This window comes from Toxorhynchites rutilus, chromosome 2 (assembly GCF_029784135.1).
Source record: "Toxorhynchites rutilus septentrionalis strain SRP chromosome 2, ASM2978413v1, whole genome shotgun sequence".
Lineage (NCBI taxonomy): Eukaryota > Metazoa > Arthropoda > Insecta > Diptera > Culicidae > Toxorhynchites > Toxorhynchites rutilus.
In genome coordinates this window covers 177,703,077-177,725,974 of record NC_073745.1, presented here as the reverse complement: position 1 = coordinate 177,725,974, position 22,898 = coordinate 177,703,077, and the positions used below count along the sequence as shown (strand labels likewise).

The 22,898-nt window shown below is 37.8% G+C and overlaps 1 protein-coding gene across 2 annotated transcripts in view; it reads right to left on the bottom strand.

The window, feature by feature from the left end:
* Positions 1-15,283, bottom strand: part of LOC129765478 (uncharacterized) — a 60,093-nt gene extending 44,810 nt beyond the window's left edge. The window contains exons 1-2 of one of the 2 annotated variants that reach the window (XM_055765840.1): positions 14,913-15,283; positions 14,716-14,841 (exon numbers count right to left, since the gene is read on the bottom strand). The gene's annotated coding sequence lies outside the window, so the exon portion shown is untranslated. The remainder of the gene's footprint in view (positions 1-14,715; positions 14,842-14,912) is intronic. The other variant, XM_055765839.1, reaches the window with a different exon arrangement.
* Between the last annotated feature and the right edge of the window lie 7,615 nt (positions 15,284-22,898).

Genomic DNA, 22,898 nt, shown 5'->3' with positions numbered 1-22,898 from the left:
CACTGAATTATAAATGCGTGTTTGTTTCATTTGGTTAGTCTTTCGAATTGTCGTCGTATGATTTTTATTGGAACTATTTCGGTGTCTTCTAGACTTCGCCGCTGGAGGCATCATCGTGAATAATCTTCCACCTATTTTTATCACCAGTGAATTAATTTTTACTGTTTTGATTAGTGTACTGCATGTAGTTAGTTGTATCAGTTAAACTATTTATAAAGAATTAGTATATAGTTTTTAACGCGGAATTTGTTATTTCAAGTTTTTTGTAAAGACATTGAATGCATTACTGACTAGTTGTGTTACTAACATTTTGTTTCATGGTTAGCAGAAATAGTATTTTTGTTGTTTTTTTTCTGCATAGATCTCGTTTGTACTAAAATATAGGGATTTCTTCGGAATTGATTTAGATACAACGCCATCGCTTCTCATGTTTTATATATTAAAAACAAAATTATTCTTAATCCAGTTTCATTTCTGTCAGTTTGAACAAAAAGTTTCACATTGAAAATTAATTAAATTATGAATGGAAATAAATCATAGAAATAAAAAACATAAATGGATTAATTATTACAAAATCAAACGAAAAACGTCGTCTCGGTTTAGAGAAGTTGAAAATTTAAATTTGCATTTTACTTTATATTTTTAATTTTTTGTTGTTGCGACGACTTGTACTGGGTTTCCTTATTTTTTTGTTTTACAAATATCTTGAACTATAACTGTTTTGAATCGGATCAGAGATGATTAGTCGATTAGTAGACTATTATACTATCAATATACGAAAATCTTGATACTATTGTCATGATGTACTATTTTCTAAATTATCAACATTTAACCAATGGTAACCTACAGATTTAAGTCATTTAACTTAAAAATATAGATGAAGCTATAAATTACTTGAGTTATCATTGAATTTGTTTAGCACCCGATGAGGGTGTTGAAAAAAGTGTTCTTCCTATTTCGTAAAGTTGTTTAATTTAGTTGAGTAAAACCGGCGACTAGTCCATATTTGTTATCTTCTGAAAACATTCTTAGTGTAAATAAAACTAAGAAAAAAAAGCGATTAAAGGATTTTTGTATTCAACATTTTACCTCCTCGTGTGCATATTCGTTGTTTGGCCTTCAGAAGTTATGTAGATTTTAGATAAAATTCATTTCTTCATACAACTCATAATTCCATTTGCCATTAAAACATTTACGAAACCTGTAAATATCATTATACTTGAATGGAATAAACTTATGAGTTTTGAGGAATATAACAATTTAATTTGTTGTATTGTAAGTAATAAGTCATCCGCATTAACTATTACATTAGTATGGAATACCCCGGAAATAAGCTCAGATTTAAGCGAGAAAACAAAACACTTCTGTGTAATTTTAGATCTTTTATAAATTTATATGAATTTTTAATTTTTATAGTTTCAGCGCTGTATAGACCACGCATTAGAGGGAATATCTGAAATACAATATGCATAGTTGAAACATTCTACTGAAACAACAGGATTTAAACTAGTTGTTGTATAAGGGATGTATCGCGGGCGTAATATTAGGCTTCATACTTGATAAAAAAATACGTATATACTATCCGTATATTTTACTACTAATTCATGGTGTAACAATTTCCGGTTCTTTTCACTGCAAACGATGTCGAACGAATGGAAATGAAAATTAAAATCATCAAATGGTGGTTCGTCACAACTGAAATAAGTTCACATTTAATTAATATGAGTGTTTTCTGGAAACTAACACTAACCGTACGCCAGAATGAATACCTGGTATAAGTGCGATTAGTGAATGAATTGAATGAATGTTCATCTATTCAATAAATACTCGTAATATAATAAAAATGAAATAACAATTGTGAAATCAGAAGCAGATATAAATTTATTATAAATTACAGATCTACCATGCAGCAGAGAGAAAATGCGTGAGAATAAAAAGAAAAAAAGACAAATTGGCAAAACAAGCATCATTCAAAATATTACCTGATTTGATATCTGCTTATTGCGCGAGAAAAAAATAACACCTTCATCATCACCTAAGAATAGATGTAAAAAAAAATCATAAATAACATTACAAAAACTATAAATCCACGCAGCAGAGCGAATATCTGCCACATGCGTGAGTAAATTAGGACACCATTTGCGTAATCTCCAACGGTGAATTGGTGTATAAATTACTCAACAAATAAAAATATTTAATTTTATCACATTTCCAACTCCACGTAGCAGAATGAATATCTGCAACATGCGTGAGTAGAGCAGAGCACCATCTGTTTAATACGAAAAACCCACCGGATCATTGGTGTATAAAACTTCAGACCAATGGAATTTTTCAAAAAATTAATAATATGTTTTCATTCATCCACGTAGCAGAATGCATATCTGCGACATACGTGAGAAGTTCAAAAGTTATTAACTGAACACTATAAACTGACCACGTAACAGGGTCAGCATCTGTAGCAGCCGTGATCAAAACAAATAGAATGAGAGCTTATGAAGAACCTTTCTAAATAATATGTGTAAAACATTTCATTTTATTTAATAGGACATCGTATGATGAAAGACAACTGCCATCTAATCGCCTCTGCTTAACAACATTGATGGAGCGAATATTTAAAATTTACAATCGAGAACATATCAAGCAGCCATCACGAAGACAATTGGAATACGCGAAGGTACCTTTTTACCGACTGGCACGGGCGCAAAGCGCAAAAAAAACAGAGACTTCGTGGATAATCGAGAACAGAAGTTTCGCCAGAGTCGAGATAAGACTAATGAAAAGAAGTAATTTTATTCAATCAGTACTAAAATTATTTTAATTTCAGATAAACCATCCTATTATAGTTGGAATTCAAATGGTGAACATCATGTGGCGGATCAGGATGAAGGCATCTCAAGATAACAAGTGTAGCTATAAACTGTTCTTAAGGCAAATCAAAAGTATGTTGAAATATGCTTAGCAGGTGTAAAATATTGTCTCCCGATAAAAGGATATTATCGAAGTTATAAATTATAGAACTGGAAGGCCACATTGTATTGTATAATTAATAATTGTTAGTAATGTTTATCAAGGCCAAGATTCGAGACGAATCTTCGTTAGGGAGGGAGTAGTTAACGTTAACACTCGACACTGCAATGCATATTATAGCTAGGGACCATAGACTAGGTTTCTGTTGTGTCGCTCAGTCGCTTAGCCGAACACAGTCAGTCTGAAACTAACACATATCCAATCTCTTTTTTATGTAAAACAAGGGAAAGCATCTCTCACAGAATACTATAACAAAGTTAAGACGATTGATACAGCAATCAAATCGTCTGCTGCACACATGGAAAACTATAAAAATTCCATGGAAGCAGTCATAAAATTAATAAGTTTAATGTCACTTACAAGGTACATAGACGGACTGAATGGGGATCAGCTGGCTATGTACGTGCGTAGCTATAGGCCGAATTCATTAGAAGAGGCCCATGACATAACTATGCAACATTCCAATGCCGCATTCAGGCAAAAATTGGAAAACAAACAAGGTCCTTCGACCTACAGAATTCCCGAGCAGGAGGCTCAGACAATTTCACAAAATCAAAAGTCATATAATCCAAAAACCAATCAGAATAATAAACCCGTATCTGAGAGATTCAGATCTCAAAAAGTAAATAATGACGAGGACGTTTCTATGAGGACGTACCAGTCGAAAATGCAGGTTCATAATAATGAAGTGCGCGAACCGGAACCTAAAGCGGATTTGACGTCGAACGATTCAATTTTAGAATCAGAAGACGACGATTATTTTGAAGGCGACGAATTAAATTTTCAGATGGTAAGAAAGGAAAAGCAAAAAACATAAAGAATAATAATTTTATTCCTTATCTGACTATCCAAACAACTAAGGGCAATTTAAAAATTTTAATGGACACAGGTGCCAATAAAAATTATATTTCGTCCAAACATGTTAAACTCGAAAATTGCAAAGATGAAACAGGAATTCACGTCACGAATATCAATGGCAAACATGACATCAATAGATCAGCTTTTTTTGACATCTTCCAAATTAGGAAGAAAGTAAAATTTTATGTATTCGATTTCCACGATTTTTTCGATGGATTAATAGGGTACGAAACACTGAAAGACCTCAATGCTCAGTTGGACATCGGCAGAAATAAATTGAAAATTGGTAGAAAAACTTTTAACCTCGAAAAGAAATTTCCAGGAAACCACAAAATCAACATTTCGGAACAAGAGTTCCAATTTGTAGAAATGCCAATAAAGCAAAAAGGTAGCTTTCTTGTTGAGGAAGAAACTCCATTTGATTATTTTTCAATTCTCCCCGGTTTATACCAAAGCAAAAATGGCATAGCTATAGTGGCAATAAAAAGTCATTACCTCAATAGAACAGTACAACTGAACTCTAATGAAATTGAAATTGGAACCGATTGATTGAAGGACATTCCAAAAATTTCACCAAAAGGAAAATACTGTTTTAGGAGTGAACACATGAACGATGAGGAGAAAAAAGCTTTGGAAAGGGTTATAGATGCCAACAGAGAAATACTTTATTCCGACTCGGATAAATTAACTTTCACCCATAAGATAAAGCACAATAATCACCCATAAGACTTCAGACAATATACCAATACATACAAAATCCTATAAATACCCACAAATTTTCGAAACAGAAATCCAACAACAAGTGGAAAAAATGCTTAGAGACGGGATAATAAGGGAATCAATATCACCTTATACATCGCCTATATGGGTTGTCCCGAAGAAAACTGACGCTTCTGGGAAGAAAAAGTTTCGTTTAGTTATCGACTATCGAAAACTAAACGAAAAGACAATTAGTGATAAATATCCCATCCCGGAAATAACGGAAATACTTGACAAACTTGGCCGAACTTGTTATTTTTCTACAATTGATTTGGTGTCCGGTTTTCACCAAATTCAACTTGCAAACGAAGATATCGAGAAAACAGCTTTCTCGATTAACTCCGGAAAATATGAATTTACACGCATGCCATTCGGGCTGAAAAATGCTCCAGCAACTTTTCAGCGTGTTATGGACTGCATCTTGAGAGAATTCTTAGGGAAGTGTTGTCTCGTCTATATGGACGATATCATAATCTTCTCAAGTTCCCTAGAGGAACATAAGAAAGATCTCATGAATGTATTGAAAAAACTAAAGGAAGCTAATTTAAAAATCCATCTATCTGGAAAAATGTGAATTTTTCAAAAAAGAAGTTCACTATCTTGGACACACTGTTTCAGAACAAGGCGTTAAACCAAACACCGACAAAATCGAAATAATTAAAAAATGGCCGACTCCAAAAACCGAAAAGGAAATACGTCAATTTCTTGGTACCCTGGGATACTACCGCAGATTCATTAAAGATTTCGCGAAATTGGTGAAGCCTTTAACTGCTCTACTTCGTAAAGACACCAAAATTCGTTATATCCCCAGAAACAGTCGAATGTTTTGAGAAATGTAAACAACTTCTTACAATGGACCCTATACTCATTTATCCCGACTTCACGAAGGAATTCATACTAACCACCGATGCCAGCGATTTTGCCATAGGGGCAGTTTTTTCACAAGGACCCATAGGCAAAGATCGACCAATCGCGTACGCATCTAGGACCCTTAACAACACCGACGAAAATTATTCCACGACGGAGAAGGAATTTCTAGCCATCGTTTGGGCTGTGAAACATTTCCGACCATATCTTTATGGACGAAAATTTACTTTTATGGATCATCAACCACATACTTACTCCATGTCAGACGCTAACAGAAGAATTATAAGGGGGAAAATAGCATTGGAGGAATTTGATTATGAACTCATTTATAAGCCTGGCAACCAAAATGTTGTAGCAGACGCTTTATCAAGGATAAAACCAGAAGAATTAAATAATAATGAACTTGATCTTGAAACTGTTCACTCAGCAGAAACCAGTGATGATTTTTGCATATGGTGTACCGAAAAACCAATCAACAGTTTTAGAACACAAATAATTTTTAAAATAAATAATTTTGATACGACTATACACGAAGAAACATTTCCAAAATACCACCGATTCACTATTGTAAAACCAGAATATACAGAAGCAGACATAGTCGAAATTCTCAAAAGTTACCTTAACCCCAGAGGAATATATTGTCTAAAAATTCCAATATCATTAGTACAACTCGTTCAGGAAACATACTGTAAACATTTTACTAACAATAAATTCAAAGTTTTCATTTCAGAAAAGCTTCTAGAAGATGTCAGAATAGACGAGCAAAAAGATGCCATAATACGGGAAATACATGACGCAGCACACAGAGGAGCAAAAGAAAACAAAATGCAAATCCTGCAGAAATATTTTTTCCCCAAAATCGAGCGAAAACTGAAAATATTTGTTAACTCCTGTCATATTTGTAAAAGAAGCAAATACGACAGGAAGCCCCCAAAATTAATTCAGAAATCATTTTTCGGCTCAAAACAATTCGAACGGGTTCACATGGACATATTTTTCATGAAAGGCCAAAAATGGCTGACCATCGTGGACTCCTTCTCCAAATTTGCCAACGCCATACCACTGACAACAAGAACGATAATAGACATAAAACGCGCTTTTTCCGAACACATCAGGCACTTCGGTAGACCGCAAACGATAATTTGTGATCAAGAGCCCGCTTTTACATCAATAGATTTCGTCGGCTTTTTAAACGAACTCGGAATCGAAATACATTTCGCGAGTAGTTCTAATTCCAACGGAATAGTTGAGAGATTCCACTCAACGATAATCGAGCTTTATAGAACACTAAAAACAAAATATAATGAACTTCCGATCAACGATCGGATGAATATAATTACCGACATCTATAATAATACATTTCACTCCGTGACGAAACGAAAACCACGTGAGCTAATATTTAATACAGATAATGTTACGAACGCGGCTGACATAATTGAACAATCCAACAAAATCCACTCTGCAGTAAAATTAGAACTAGATAAACGTAAACAAGCCTTCGAAAAGAAGCATGAGAATCGTGAGGAACCCAAGGCACTCAACCCTAACGACACGAAATACATAAAAATTAGTCAAAGGTTGAATAAAGATAAAGACATTTATAAACTTTCTACCATAAAAGAAGACAACCATCTAACCTTCAAGGACACAAATAACATTAAAATCCATAAAAATAGCATAAAAAATTAACAAAGACCACTAAAATTAACACCATATTAAAGAAGCCATTTGTTTTTCTTGCAGAATAATACTCATCAAAACAATAAGCACCACCAACTATAAAGAAATAACGAATAGCAATGGATTGGTTGCGTTCAAGATCAAAACAGCAAGGATTAGAATCGGATATGACAGAATGTTGCATAGAATCAACCTAAAGACATTAAATGACAATATAGAAAACATAGAAAAAATCATGAAATCGGTTAAAACTATAGAACACCTAGAGCAAACACTACTAGAAAAAACCAAACTAGCAAAAGATAAACTCAGGAGCCTCCTACCACATAGAATAAAAAGGGGACTTATGAACGCATTAGGAACAGCCATTAAACTCATCACGGGAAACCCTGATAACGATGACCTAATAGTCATGCATCAAAGTTTGGGAATATTAAAAACACAAGGAGACAAATTAGTGAACAATCAGATGAAACAAATCCAGATCAATGAACTTTTTCAAAATAAATTGAATAATATTACAGACTCTATTAGTAAAATTGGATCAAAAATTACTAAGGAATACAACACAGTACAGGGAATAAGAACAGATTTAGAATTCGTCAACCTTATCTGGAATATGGACAAAATTATCAGCATATTAGAGGACATCGAGGAGCAAGTAGAGTTTTCTAGAGTAGGCTTGATAAACAAAAACATACTCTCATTGGAGGAAAAACAGTTAATTTTAGACAGGCTGAAGACACAAACAATAAAGCTAAATTACTTAGACGAAATTTTCCAATATACCTCAGCGATTGTCGGTATCAGCAACAATCAAGCAGTCGTATTAGTAAAGACCCCCATTTTGGATAAAAAGACGTACGATTTGTTAGAAATCCATACTTTGAGAGTTACCAATTCACGGATCGATACGAACATCAACCTGGTAACGAAATATGGCAACACAGTTTATTACCAACCAACAGAATGCGATATTTGCGGTGGAAATAACCTAATTGAGGACGATTGCATCTATAAAATATTAACTCACCAAACACCCAAATGCTCGTTTGTAAAATCAAAACAAACAACACAAATCAAAGAAGTCAAGCAAGGAATCATCCTGATCGACACAACAGAAATCGTAGAAGTAAAAGATTCTTGCGGAGATTCAAGGATGGTTAGCGATGCCACAATAATCGAAACCGAAAACTGTACCGTCAAAATACGAAATTTCACATTTTTTGGACAACCTGACGTAACCTACCAGCAAGAATACCTGATCCCAATATACAGCAAGCCCCTCCAAAATGGAAATTTTACAGATCTTGACGATGAAAACGTCATGCTACGAATACAGAACTTGGAAGAACCCAATGAGGTTCAACTTTACTTGAACACCACACAACACCGGGTAACAATTGGAGGTACAACCCTCCTCATAATAACATTAATCTGTTTCTTTTCTGTATATTTCTACAAAAAAGCTAATAAAAGAAATGAAGTAACCAAAAATCCGCCAGAACCTCTCGTGGCTACTCAGGTGGACGAAACTGAAAACAACGGAAGTATTCCATTATCCCTACTTCCGGGAAAGAAGGCAGAGCAAAAATGCATCCCGAAACCATGGATCGAGCTGCCGAAACTTCAATCGAGGACGCTTGAAACTTAGGGGGGAGACGTTACGACCAGATGTACCCCACACGACCACTTAGAGCAACAACGAATCATAACAACCAATGCAACCAGGATCAGATTGCATCCAGAGGCCTCCCATCAAGACAATCGCGAGCCATAACAACTGACGACAACGGCTGACCACGCGACATCATTCAAAGGAACCCGATCTGGAAACAACACGACCGTACGGATAACAAGGAATTTGCTGACGCGAGATACCGACATTATAAAAAGGCAGGGAACAGAAGATAGCATTTAGTCTTAGTATGAACGTTGATGTGTAATCTTTAAATTTTATATCGTATATATATATATATATATATATATATATATATATATATATATATATATATATATATATATATATATATATATATATATATATATATATATATATATATATATATATATATATATATATATATATATATATATATATATATATATATATATATATATATATATATATATATATATATATATATATATATATATATATATATATATATATATATATATATATATATATATATATATATATATATATATATATATATATATATATATATATATATATATATATATATATATATATATATATATATATATATATATATATATATATATATATATATATATATATATATATATATATATATATATATATATATATATATATATATATATATATATATATATATATATATATATATATATATATATATATATACAATTGAAGTTCCAAATGTCGATTCACTTTGAATAACTCCTGTGCATTTCATCCTCCATGGTTTCCTAATTTCTTCCCAACTCAATGCTATCGAATTAAATGCAGAGATCACTATTACTCAGAAAAGGCTATGGATCAAAATGGGGATGGAACAAGAATTTTCGAGGCTGATCCATTGTTCATGCGTTAGATTTTATGTTTACCTAATCCATGAATCGCGGAATTTCCTGATAATCAGGAATTATATGAATGTTACACGGAATTGAAAGAATACATCAAATTGAAAATATATAGTTATGCTTTTAAAACTATCGACTAATATCCTTGATCAGTTGTGTGGGAAAGGTGTTGGAGAGAATAATCAACAGAAGATTGGTATGTGAGCTGGAAGAGAGGAATTTGCTGAATCCTCGACAATACGCTTTTAGAGAAAGACTGGGTACAGATGTATACTTCACCGAATTGGAAGAATTTTTAGACCAACCACTCAAAAAGAATCAACATTGCGAATTGTTGTCCATTGACGTATCGAAGGCTTATGATACAGTCAACAGGTACGCTGTAATTGAATCTCTTAAGAACATTTCGGGCCGAATGCTAGTTTCTCCAAAATTTTCTCAAAGATAGAACCTTTTAAGTAAGAATCGGATCAATCATTTCATAGTCTCGCTCAACAAGGATCGACTTTAACAGTAACTTTGTTCTTGATTGCCCTTAACCCGTTGTTTAGTTCTATTCCCACAAATGTTCAAGTGTTGGTTTACGCTAACGATGTTATAAACGTTGCACACGGAAAACTGCGGAAACGTCTGAGGGCTAAGATTCAGTATGCTGCAGAACAAGCAATGGAATGGTTGTCATCAGTGGGATTCGAAATAGCTATTTCTAAATGTCAGCTACTTCATACTTGCACAAATTGACGCCATCGTGGGAAAGTACCTCACATCACCTTAAATAACATTTCTGTGCCTTTAGTTAAGCATTTAAGAGTACTAGGTTTGATAATCGATCATTAGATGAATTTTAATAAACACGCAGGTGACAGGAAAAATTCTGCAATTGAAGCGATTAACATGTTAAAAATTATCGGAGGACGAATCCGAAGTACTCGTGAAACTTGAATTAAAATTGTCAATGCTTTGATCATACCACGTTTGCTTTACGGTTATTGCTTGGCGAGCAGAAGAAAGGATGTAGTTATTCCAATACTACAATCAACTTACAACAAGGCAATGCGGATAGCCTCTGGAGCACTTCCCTCTAGTCCCACTAGAGCAATATGCTGTGGATATGGTCAACTTCCATTTTCTCACATAGCCAAGCTTACAGAGGCTCGAAAGGCAATCCGAATGATTGAAATGGGAAGACTTGGTCATGATACAAAGAGCGATAACATACTTTGAAAGTGTCACTGATTGTCCTTTTCCACAAATTACTCCACTTTTCCGATGGGGACCACAAAAATGGGACTATGAAGCCCCCAAGTTTGACTGATCTATTGCTCACCAAGTGAAAGCAGGTGAACCCTAGCGAAAATTCTACCTATTTTTCGAGAATTATTAAGAAATAGATACAAGGACTATTCAGTAGTATATACGGATGGATCTAAAGAAGGAGGTAATACCGGCTTTTGAGTTTATTCTACAGGGTTCACAATCAACGGCAGGCTCAATAATGACGCGGAAATGATGGCTTTAAATATGGCGATATCGAAAATTCCTCCAAAAACAAAATGTGTAATTTTTACCGACAGTGCAAGCAGCCTCCAAGCTTTGAAAACAGGAACTTCTAAAAACTCGTTGGTTCGAAGATGTGAGGAAAACATAAAAACGAAAAATGTTACACTGGTATGGATCCCAGTACATACTGGAATTCCAGGAAACACAGAGGCGGATCAATTAGCTAAGGACGGAAGATTTTCCAGCATACATAATAATGAATTGATGGGAAGTGATGCGAAACTTCTAGTCAAAAAACATATTATAGAGGCTTGGCAGCAAAAATGGAACTCAGCATATCCTTTTGGAAATGCGTAGCAAAACTATGGAAATGCGTAGCATGCAAAAGGGACAGAGAAAAATACAAATTTCTAGAATCCTTAGAAGATATCTTGAAAAACAACAAAGAAACAGAAAACAGAGTACTAACATTTACCAAACTAATAGGTTTATATAAGCAATTGTAAAACCAAAAGTTGTATGAATTACGTATGATCTAAACTAAATCTAGATGTGAATGACCCGAAGGGTTAAAGCATCTATAACAAAAAAATCAATTGTGGATTTGGCAGTGGTCGCATATTAGTCGGAAAGGTCCTCCGTTGGAGCCGTGTGAGACCGAGCAATGACCGGTCCTCAGTCTGGACAGCGCGAAACGTGCATTCTTTTCTTCATCTTTCGTAAACGATGCCTTTCGAGCGTATCCTGTCTAACTGGTTTGAAGAAATTATGCAGTTTTTCAACCGCGAGATCATACCAACGTTTCTCGAAAGTGACCATAGGAATAGTTGTCATTCCCGCAGAATGTCTTCTTCTCAACGTATCCTTCCAGCTTTGGTCACTTTATGGATACTGGGTTCACCGGTTAGTTGCCTGAGTTCTTGGTTCATCCTTCTTCTTCATACGTCGTCTTACATCGCAGTGCTCGGGGTCCTCTTCGAACATTGTCCACGTCTTGGATCCGTAGAGGACAACCGATTCTATGGGCATTTTGTACATAGTATAGTCCTTGCCTGGTGAGTATTCCATTTATAGAAAAACTACTGTGTGTTCATATCATAAAATTCCATAACTATTGCCAGAATAAGGAGGAGTCGAACTGTCCAAAATGAGCATAGCTTTGAAAGAGGATTTCGCATATAACGATTGTGATACTTACGTAATTGTTAGTTAATGCTTAGTTAAGTTTTCTATGCCAAATAACACGCCTGGATAGCATCCTAAGTCTTCATTATACGACTATTATTTGGATGATTGTTTTTCTGCATTAAGTACTTCTATTTAAAAACGAAATAAGTAAAATCATGTTGTTTGAAAGATAGAGCAAATAATTTTGTAATTGTAATCATAAAAATGAGAAACTTTCATTCTGCTTCATTACTTGCACTAGATTTCACAATAGAAATGTGTCTATTCCAAGTTATATTATCCGTTTTAGCAGGAAATTGTTCAAGTATCGAATCGATGTTTGTGTTTTAAGAAACATGAACATATTTTAGTGTAAACAAGTAATCCTAAATTAGGAATTACAGACGTCACTAACAGCACCACAACAGGAACCCTTGAAATACTTTCTAATGAAGAAATAAGGTTCCAATGTATATTTTTGTTTTCACAAAACATTCTTGAGTGGCCCAGTTTTCTTCAATAATTTGCAGGATGTGAGCCAATCGTTAGTATATGTTTTTGAGTGACAGTATTGCAAATTAACATTATACTGATTTTGCTGAGGTGTTGTTTATCGATGCATGGAAATGGCGCGATGCCACTGTATCTGGGAACCCACATGAGCACAGTGTGGGGCAATAGGTACTGTACTCATGGGTGTTTGGACGCACCGATGGCATCAATGGCACTTGCCGAATCGGAGACGACCAGCAGGATGGAATTATAGTTGCGTCTGAAATGCCGGCCACCTCTGCCAAGAAGACCTGGCAGATGTCCACCACTTTTTTGCTGGAAATTATTCAGTTATTATCGTCGCTTACCCCAAATCCAGAAGTCCAAAAGCATGCAAACCTTCAATTTTCCGCTCTTCAAAATGATAAATTCTCTCATCATTTAGTTGAGAGCTCGACTTGTTCTTCGACACTTTCAATTATAGCTCCTAGAGTCTGGATTTATGAGAGTTTGATCCTTCTTCAAGATCCGACTGCACAATTTGTTAGATAAACCTTGCATGATGACATCTATCAACGCCATTTCAGTTAAAACCTTTGAAATCTTTACTGGATACTTTTCGAGACCATTCAGATATTTGTTGTCGTAAACGAAGTACATACTGCGCGAAACGTGCATTCTTTTCTTCATCTTTCGTAAACGATGCCTTTCGAGCGTATCCTGTCTAACTGGTTAGAAGAAATTATGCAGTTTTTCAACCGCGAGATCATACCAACGTTTCTCGAAAGTGACCATAGGAATAGTTGTCATTCCCGCAGAATGTCTTCTTCTCAACGTATCCTTCCAGCTTTGGTCACTTTATGGATACTGGGTTCACCGGTTAGTTGCCTGAGTTCTTGGTTCATCCTTCTTCTTCATACGTCTTCTTACATCGCAGTGCTCGGGGTCCTCTTCGAACATTGTCCACGTCTTGGATCCGTAGAGGACAACCGATTGCCTCCGGGCATTTTGTACATAGTATAGTCCTTGCCTGGTAAGTATTCTTATTTTACACATTTATAGAAAAACTACTGTGTGTTCATATCATAAAATTCCATAACTATTTCCAGAATAAGGAGGAGTCGAACTGTCCAAAATGAGCATAGCTTTGAAAGAGGATTTCGCATATAACGATTGCGATACTTGCGTAATTGTTAGTTAATGCTTAGTTAAGTTTTCTATGCCAAATAACACGCCTGGATAGCACCCTAAGTCTTCATTATACGACTATTATTTGGATGATTGTTTTTCTGCATGAAGTACTTCTATTAAAAAACGAAATAAGTAAAAATCATGTTGTTTGAAAGATAGAGCAAATAATTTTGTAATTGTAATCATAAAAATGAGAAACTTTCATTCTGCCTCATTACTTGCACTAGATTTCACAACAGAAATGTGTCTATTCCAAGTTACATTATCCGTTTTAGCAGGAAATTGTTCAAGTATCGAATCGATGTTTGTGTTTTAAGAAACATGAACATATTTTAGTGTAAACAAGTAATCCTTAATTAGGAATTACAGACGTCACTAACAGCACCACAACAGGAACCCTTGAAATACTTTCTAATGAAAAAATAAGATTCCGATGTATATTTTTGTTTTCACAAAACATTCTTGAGTGGCCCAGTTTTTTTCAATAATTTGCAGGATGTGAGCCAATCGTTAGTACATGTTTTTGCGTGACAGTATTGCAAATTAACATTATACTGATTTTGCTGAGGTGTTGTTTATCGATGCATGGAAATATGAATATACCTAATTTAATTGGTTTGTTCCGTGTTGTATTCAAGAATTTCCTTTTCTACTTTTTCGAAGGGTATAAAAACAAAGACACCAATCCATTCTCTGATTGCTACGATTATTTTGACAAATGCAATGAACCTGAACCGAAATATAAAAAAATATCTACATGTGATTTTATATGTAAAGCTCTAACTTCAAATATTACTCACATATTAAATAATTTGACTGTTCAGCATGTTCAGCATTCCACAATGGCGAGAAACAACACAAATGTACACCAATTTCGATGAAAGGAAATATCCACCATAATACTCGTATTTTCACATCAATCACACTTTCGAATAAAAAACAAACTTTCAATGTTCACTGTCAGTTCAATCAGCAAACCACCATCCAGCTCAATAAATTGATTATGAAGGCAAATTTATGTTTTTCTTCGCAAAAACAATACACACTAACAATCTACATTCTTTTCTCAAAGCCTTTGTACAATATTAATGCATTTTATCAACCAGTAAACAATTCCGCCGCTTAGTTTCTATATAAAATAAGTAGTTGGAAAATGAATACGTGAGAAATTCATTCCAATGTTGGCAGAAATTTTACTGTAAACAATACACACTTTGGCCGATGACAGTTTTAACAAGTTTCTCCGGCGCGGCTACCGCGGCGGTTTTAGTTCATGAAACCAGGGGTGTGTTCAATACCATCACATGACACGAAGAAGTTTGGCCGAGGACATACTGAAAGCGATGCGATGCGGGCGCGGGCGCGGTCTCTTTTGCGGGAAAGCTCTTTCGTTCACGAATGCGGAAATCAAATGCAAACCGCCCGGACCTGACATAGTAAACGCGATGCGAACGCGATATCAATGCGGCGAAACTGTAGGTGGAGTGTTTTGCCGCGAGTGAACGCAAGTGATGGATGCCAGGCGATTTATCTAAAAATTGCGTTGTTGAGAGAAAAAGTAACCAAATGCCACTGAAAAAAATGTTTCATTTGCTGTACCTTCAATTTAGATTTTCGGTTGAAGCTTTTTTGAGAAAAATACAATTTATTATCAAATTAAATATCTCACAATTCAATTATTTACAAAATGAAGCTGTGTTATCATATCTGGCATGCTTGTACTGGGTTGTTTACATGTTGAATGGAGTGGAAAGAAACATAAAAACACGCGCGATCTGAAGCGATCAGTATGTCATAGCACGCGATGAACTCCAATTCATAGCTCTGCATCGCACCACACCGCGTTTATTATGTCCTCAGCCTTTCTTTACTATTAGCGAAATCGTTGCGGTGGTTTGTTGGTGTGCGTTATATAGTCAGATTTGTTTATATTTGCGATGACAAATGTACATTGTCGATGTTTGGTGGCGATATTAATGCTTGGGAAGTAAATTATTCTCTATCAGATCAGAAGGGCCAAGTGCAGTGTAACAATATAAAAGTTTGAATGAAAATTTCTACTTCATATTGTGTAATTACCTAACAGCCCAGCAAACATTAAATCGCATAGCAAGCGTATATATAACATCATATGCCCTAAAATTTGGTTGGCATATAATGCGCCTAACTGGCATATGCATGCAAAAGTGGAGGCCACCCAGCAAACATTAAATCGTATAATTTTACACGTGCCAAGTCTTACAAGAAATCCGAATAAATCATAATCGCATATAATATCAATCAAAGTATGTATCGTGTATATTTGAAATCGCATTAAATGTAAAAACTCGATTTTATATACCATTATCAAATTAAGTCGCAATTCGATATAATAAACATCAATTTTATGATGTACATTGTCGTAAAATATATTTAATCCGCATCATATGCGTATATTACGCAGATGCAGTTTGTGTGTCGCATAAGCGTATAATTTAAATCGATTCAGTACTTTAGTAAATCGTGTTGCATGCTGAAGAAAATCATGAAACAGTAATGTGCGATTCACATAGCACGTTACGGAGAAGAACGTCTACGTTCCGTCAACGTCTCCACCAATTCACACATGCAGTCAATGCTTCCACCAGCACCGTCACGTCAAATGCGAAACGAATGATTTATTTAATTTTATTCATGGTGTCGCCACCTACAACAATTTTAAATTGCAATTCAAATCAGCATGCCTAGAATCAGTTCTAAATTTTGAAAAATTCAATGAGAATCATTGAATTCAATTATTTAAATGCTTAAACCCCGTAGTCCGACCCTTATGCAATAATAATAATAAATAGAATAATTCTCTCAACTGATTCTGATTTTCACTCCGAAATTTGGAGCTAAGAGATATGTTGGCATAAAAAATACAGTAAGTTACTTATAAAGCGATATGCTGAGGCACCACTCAGTGTCGCATTGGAGTTGGTTTTGACCAGTAATTGGACATCTGTGACTGGTGGCGACTTTCAATGTGGTGCCATAATTTGGGCCCCGAACTCAATGTTTACAAAAATGTCCAACTAGAGGTAAAAATGTCTAATTAAACGTGTTGCATCACAGATCTGTTCAATTAGCTTAATGTCGATGTAGATGTAAATAACTGTATAACCAAATCAAAACAAAAGGCGAGACACAAAGCCCAGACAAAAACCAAACGAGCCGTCCGTCTCCGTCAATTATTCTTTTCTACGAACCCTGCCGGTCGTTTTCGTTGAACGTATGCTGACGGGTCGTTACGTTGCTGGTGTATGTGAATGTTTTCATGAGAATTTCATGGTAGAATCATTGACGTATCGTGACGTGACGGGACGTGAACGTGACGTGTATGCTGTATGTGAATCGCACTTAAATCATTTATTTTTTATTTATAATGATACTACATCCCATTGAGAGATTAGATCTTCTTCACAATTTTTCGCCAATAATCCCGATCCATGGCTGCAGTTCTCCAACTCCCGGCTGCACCGATTCTTGCTAAGTCCTGCTCCACCTGGTCCAACCACCTCGCTCGCTGGGCTCCTCTCCTTCTTGTTCCTACCGGATTCGATGCGAACACCATATTTGCAGGGCTGCTGTCCGGCAATCTTGCAACATGCCCTGCCCATCGCACTCGTCCAGCCTTGGCGACTTTCTGAATGCTGGGTTCGCCGTAGAGTTGCGACAGTTTGTGGTTCATTCTCCTTCTCCATACTCCGCTTTCCTGTACACCACCGTATATTGTTCTGAGCACTCGGCGTTCGAAAACTCCAAGCGCTTGTGAGTCCTCTTCAAGCATCGTCCATGCTTCGTGCCCATAGAGAACAACCGGTCGAATTAGGGATTTGTACATGGTACACTTCGTACGGGGTCGGAGTTTGTTGGACCTCAAGCATTTGCGGAGCCCATAGTAGGCTCGACTTCCATTGACAATGCGTCTTCGAATTTCACGGCTGTTGTTGTTGTCAGTTGTTATCAACGAGCCAAGGTAGACAAACTCCTCTACCACCTCGAGCTCGTCGCCGTCGATCACAACACTACTACCAAGAAGAACTCTGTTGCGATCAGTCCCTCCTGCTAGCATGTATTTAGTCTTAGACGCATTGATCCCAAGCCCAATCAGCCCTGCTTCGTGTTTCAGTCGGGTATACAAGTCGGCTACCGTCGCATGTGTTCTTCCGATTATGTCCACGTCGTCGGCGAAGCAGATAAACTGACTAGACTTGTTGAAAATCGTGCCCCGCATGTTGAAGCCCGCTCTCCGCATAACACCTTCCAGCGCCACGTTGAAGAGCAGACAGGAGATTCCATCGCCTTGTCGAAGTCCCCTGTGAGTCTCAAATGATTCCGACAGCTCACCTGAGATCCGCACACTGCACCGCACACCGTTCATCGTTGCCTGAATCAGTCTTGTCAGCTTTCGGGGAGAGCCGTGTTCGTCCATGATCCTCCATAGCTGTCGTCGGTCGATTGTATCATATGCGGCCTTGAAGTCGACGAAGATGTGGTGTGTAGGGACCTGATACTCACGGCACTTTTGGAGGATCTGCCGCAGTGTAAAAATCTGGTCCGTCGTCGAGCAACCGGGCATGAATCCGGCCTGATAACTTCCCACAAATCTACTTACTATTGGCGATAAGCGGCGGAAGAGGATCTGAGACAAAATTTTGTAGGCACCATTCAGGATTGTGATGGCCCGATAGTTCCCACAATCCAACTTGTCGCCTTTTTTATAGATGGGGCAGATTACCCCGTCCTTCCACTCCTCCGGTAGCTGTTCTATGTCCCAGATCCTGACTATCAACCGGTGCATACACTCTACAAGTTTTCTCGGCCCTCCCTTGAAGAGCTCCGCTACGAGGCCATCCTTACCAGCTGCTTTGTGGCTCTTGAGCTGATTAATGGCCTCCTTAACTTCACCCATCGTCGGGGGTGGTACGTCGTCGTTGTTCATTGCACCGGTGTAGTCCTCCTCAACGCCGTCTAGGTCTCCTGTCTGCGCGCTGTTCAGGTGTTCATCGTAGTGCTGCCTCCACCTTTCGATCACCTCGCGTTCGTTCGTCAAGATGCCTCCTTCCTTGTTTCTGCACATTTCGGCCCGCGGCACAAAGCCTTTGTGCGAGGCGTTTAGTTTCTTGAAGAATTTCCGCGATTCTCGAGAACGATAAAGCAGCTCCATCTCCTCACACTCTTTCTCTTCCAGGCGGCGCTTATTGTCCCAAAGGAGATGTGTTTGATGCCTTCGTTTCAGTCTGTATCGTTCCATGTTTTGTCGAGTCGCTCGTTGCAGCATGGCTGCGCGTGCTACATCCTTCTCGTTCAGGAGCGCTCGGCACTCGTCGTCAAACCATTCGTTCCGTTGTCCTCGTTGTTCATACCCGATGACGATCTCTGCTGTGCTGCTAATTGCTGATTTTAAGGAGTTCCAGCATTCATCGAGGGGAACAGCATCCAGTTCGTCTACCCCCGGTAACGCAGCTTCAAGACGCTGCGAATATGTTGCAGCAACGTTCGGCTCCTGTAGTCGTCGTAAGTGGTACCGTGGTGAGCGCTGGTGTCTTATGTTATTGACGACTGACAGTTTAGAACGCAGTTTGACCATCACCAGGTAGTGGTCTGAATCGATGTTAGCGCCACGATAGGTTCTGACGTCGATGATATCCGAGAAGTGCCGACCGTCGATCAAAACGTGGTCAATTTGTGATTCTGTTTGCTGTGGTGATCTCCAGGTGTAACGGTATTGGAGGCTGTGCTGGAAGAAGGTGCTACGTATGGCCATGTTCTTGGAGGCAGCGAAGTCGATAAGTCTTAGGCCGTTTTCGTTGGTTCGCTGATGGGCGCTGAACCTACCAATTACCGGTCTGAATTCCTCCTCTTGGCCGACCTGAGCGTTCAAATCACCGATGACGATTTTGATGTCGTGTTTTGGGCAGCGATCGTATTCACGCTCTAGCTGCGCGTAGAATTCTTCTTTATCGTCATCGGTGCTAGCTAGATGGGGGCTGTGGACGTTGATAATGCTGATATTGAAGAAGTGGCCTCTCATCCTCAATCTGCACATTCTCTCATTGATCGGCCACCAACCAATCACCCGTTTTTGCATCTCCCCCATCACGATGAAAGCTGTACCCAGCTCGTGTGTGTTGCCGCAGCTCTGATAGATGGTATATCCACCATGGAACGATCGCACCATCGAACCTTTCCAGCACACCTCCTGCAGCGCTACGATGTTGAAATTGCGGGCTCTCAATATTCCCGAAAGAATTCGGGTACTCGCAAGAAAATTGAGAGACTTGCAGTTCCATGTTCCGAGTTTCCAATCTCTAGTCCGTGTTCTTTGCGTGGGTCTAGTCCGATTGTCCTGTCTCGAATTTCTTTGTGAATTTTCCTGTGCGTTTTATTTTTACGGATGGCTTGCAGGGCCTGCACCAACCCCCTGTCTCGCCGGAGGACCGTCGTGCACAGCTCTTTTTAGAGTCCCCGCTGGCACGAAGACAGTGATCAGCCGCCCCTAACATGGGGATCAGACGCTGTTTTGAGCCGCACTTCCATGGTGAACAGACGCTCGGATAGGCCCCCTTCCCTGTCAGCATACGACCAAGATCCCACCGGGGTTGGTTACCCGATCTTCACTATGGTTACTCGTACCCCAGCCGGCACCACGGGGAGGTAGGGATAGGAGTTACTGGACAGGAAGCTAAGGACCACGAATGGGGTCTATTTTATGCCTGCAGGTACGCGAAGTACCGATGGTACGCTTAGTCCAGTCATTTACCAGTATGTATCGTGTATATTGGAAATCGCATAAAATGTAAAAACTCGATTTTATATACCATTATCAAATTAAGTCGCATATCGGTATAATAAACATCAATTTTATGATGTACATTATCGTAAAATATATTTAATCCGCATCATATGCGTATATTACGCTGACGCAGTTTGTGGGTCGTATAATCGAATAATTTAAATCGATTCAGTACTGTAGTAAATCGTGTTGCATGCTGAAGAAAATCATGAAACAGTAAATCATATTAAATCCTAATAAAGAACATATTACATCATATTGAAATGTCATTGAAATGCTGATGCACTTGAAAGTTTTAGCCGCTGTTAAATTGAATTTCAGATAGCCGCGCGAGATAGCTGGTGGATGATAATCCATACGACCGGAGTTCGAACCCACATCGGAGCAGTTTTCACCAAACATCAACCTGAGGCATTTAAAACATTCATATTCCACTCCCAATACAAATCAATCAAACAATTATTATTTCTACGAACATAAATACTCATATATAAAAATGGCGATACGTGAGGTTGTAATAAACATTTCACGAAAATATTTTGCGCCATTTGTTTTTTTCTATGTCTGTAATAAATCTTATATAAGTATGACAAAAGTCGTATTTGGTGCTTTGACAATTCATGAATATATTTATATTAGATCGCAATTCAATTCCAACATAATCGCTATTATAGCCGTTCAAAGTTGCATATTCATCCAAATATATTCGGTAAGCATTTGCCATGTATGTACACACATTAAATACAGTCTTTCGAGAATATTAGACAGACAGTTGGCTAGTGTGCGCACTAGCAAACCAATTCGACCAAACTATCGGCTGAAAAAAAGTCTGCGACAGTTAGTTAATTGGACAGACCTATAGTGCGACACGTTTAATTGGACATTTTTACCTCTAATTGGACATTTTTGTAAACATCAAGTTCGGGGTTCAAATTATGGGCCCACATTTCGCCACAGGATGTCGACACTGTACCACTCTCATCGCCTATGTCCAATTACAGGTTAAAATCGCCTCCAATCCGACACTGAGTGATGCCTCGGCATGTCACATCAAATGTAAATTACTGTACCGGTACCGGACACTGCGAAACGTAAACCATAATAATTTTCATCACAGCGCTGCCTGTCTGTAATTTTTCCGTTATTCTTATGACAGACATATAGCTGTACTAGCATTGTACTTCGGAAATTGTATGTCATGTACAGCGCTAGAACCAAGGAGCCGGAATTGACAGGTGGTTCGTTTTCGACAGTATGAAGATAAGGCATGGAAGATGCGAGAGGGGATAAAAAATGACAGCGACTATTTTTGTTTATAAACAAAGCAGGTCTAATTGTTATGCTACATAGCGGTCCACACCAACATATACATCCGCTGGGTCGATTTCAATCGAATTAGCTGTTGTGTCTCACAACCCGCACGATCAGGTGAGTCTCTAGCTAAAACGGCAGTCGCCGGGAAACGATATGCATGGATGTCCACAGCGTATGGGCGATTACACATTATCCGGTTTCAGCCGGACCGGTTTCAAAAAGCGCCGCTGGGTTTAGACGGATAACCGGATAACAATGTGAAAGAGATCTCGCGCTACACAAAACCGTACATCTTTCACATACACATACATGCATTTGTGTATACAGTGGTTTGACAGGTAAATATTGCTGCAAATTTTTCTGCTACATGCAGCTAATTGCTGTTGGCCCAATTTGCCCAATTGTTCTTGTTGCCTGTGGTATAGCTGCACCGAGCTGATCGAGCCCGTGTTTATTGAATTCCTACTATTGTTTATGAGCAGCTGATTAGGGCATTCACCCTCTCATGATGTGCCTTTTGAGGGTGATTTTGGGGATGGGTCATGAACAAGATTGCATATGGGATATCGTGGAACCACAGCTGCTGCGGCAACCACGAGCCTGCTCAAATTGGCGACATAAGACCCATTACAGAATACGTTCGCAAACCTTT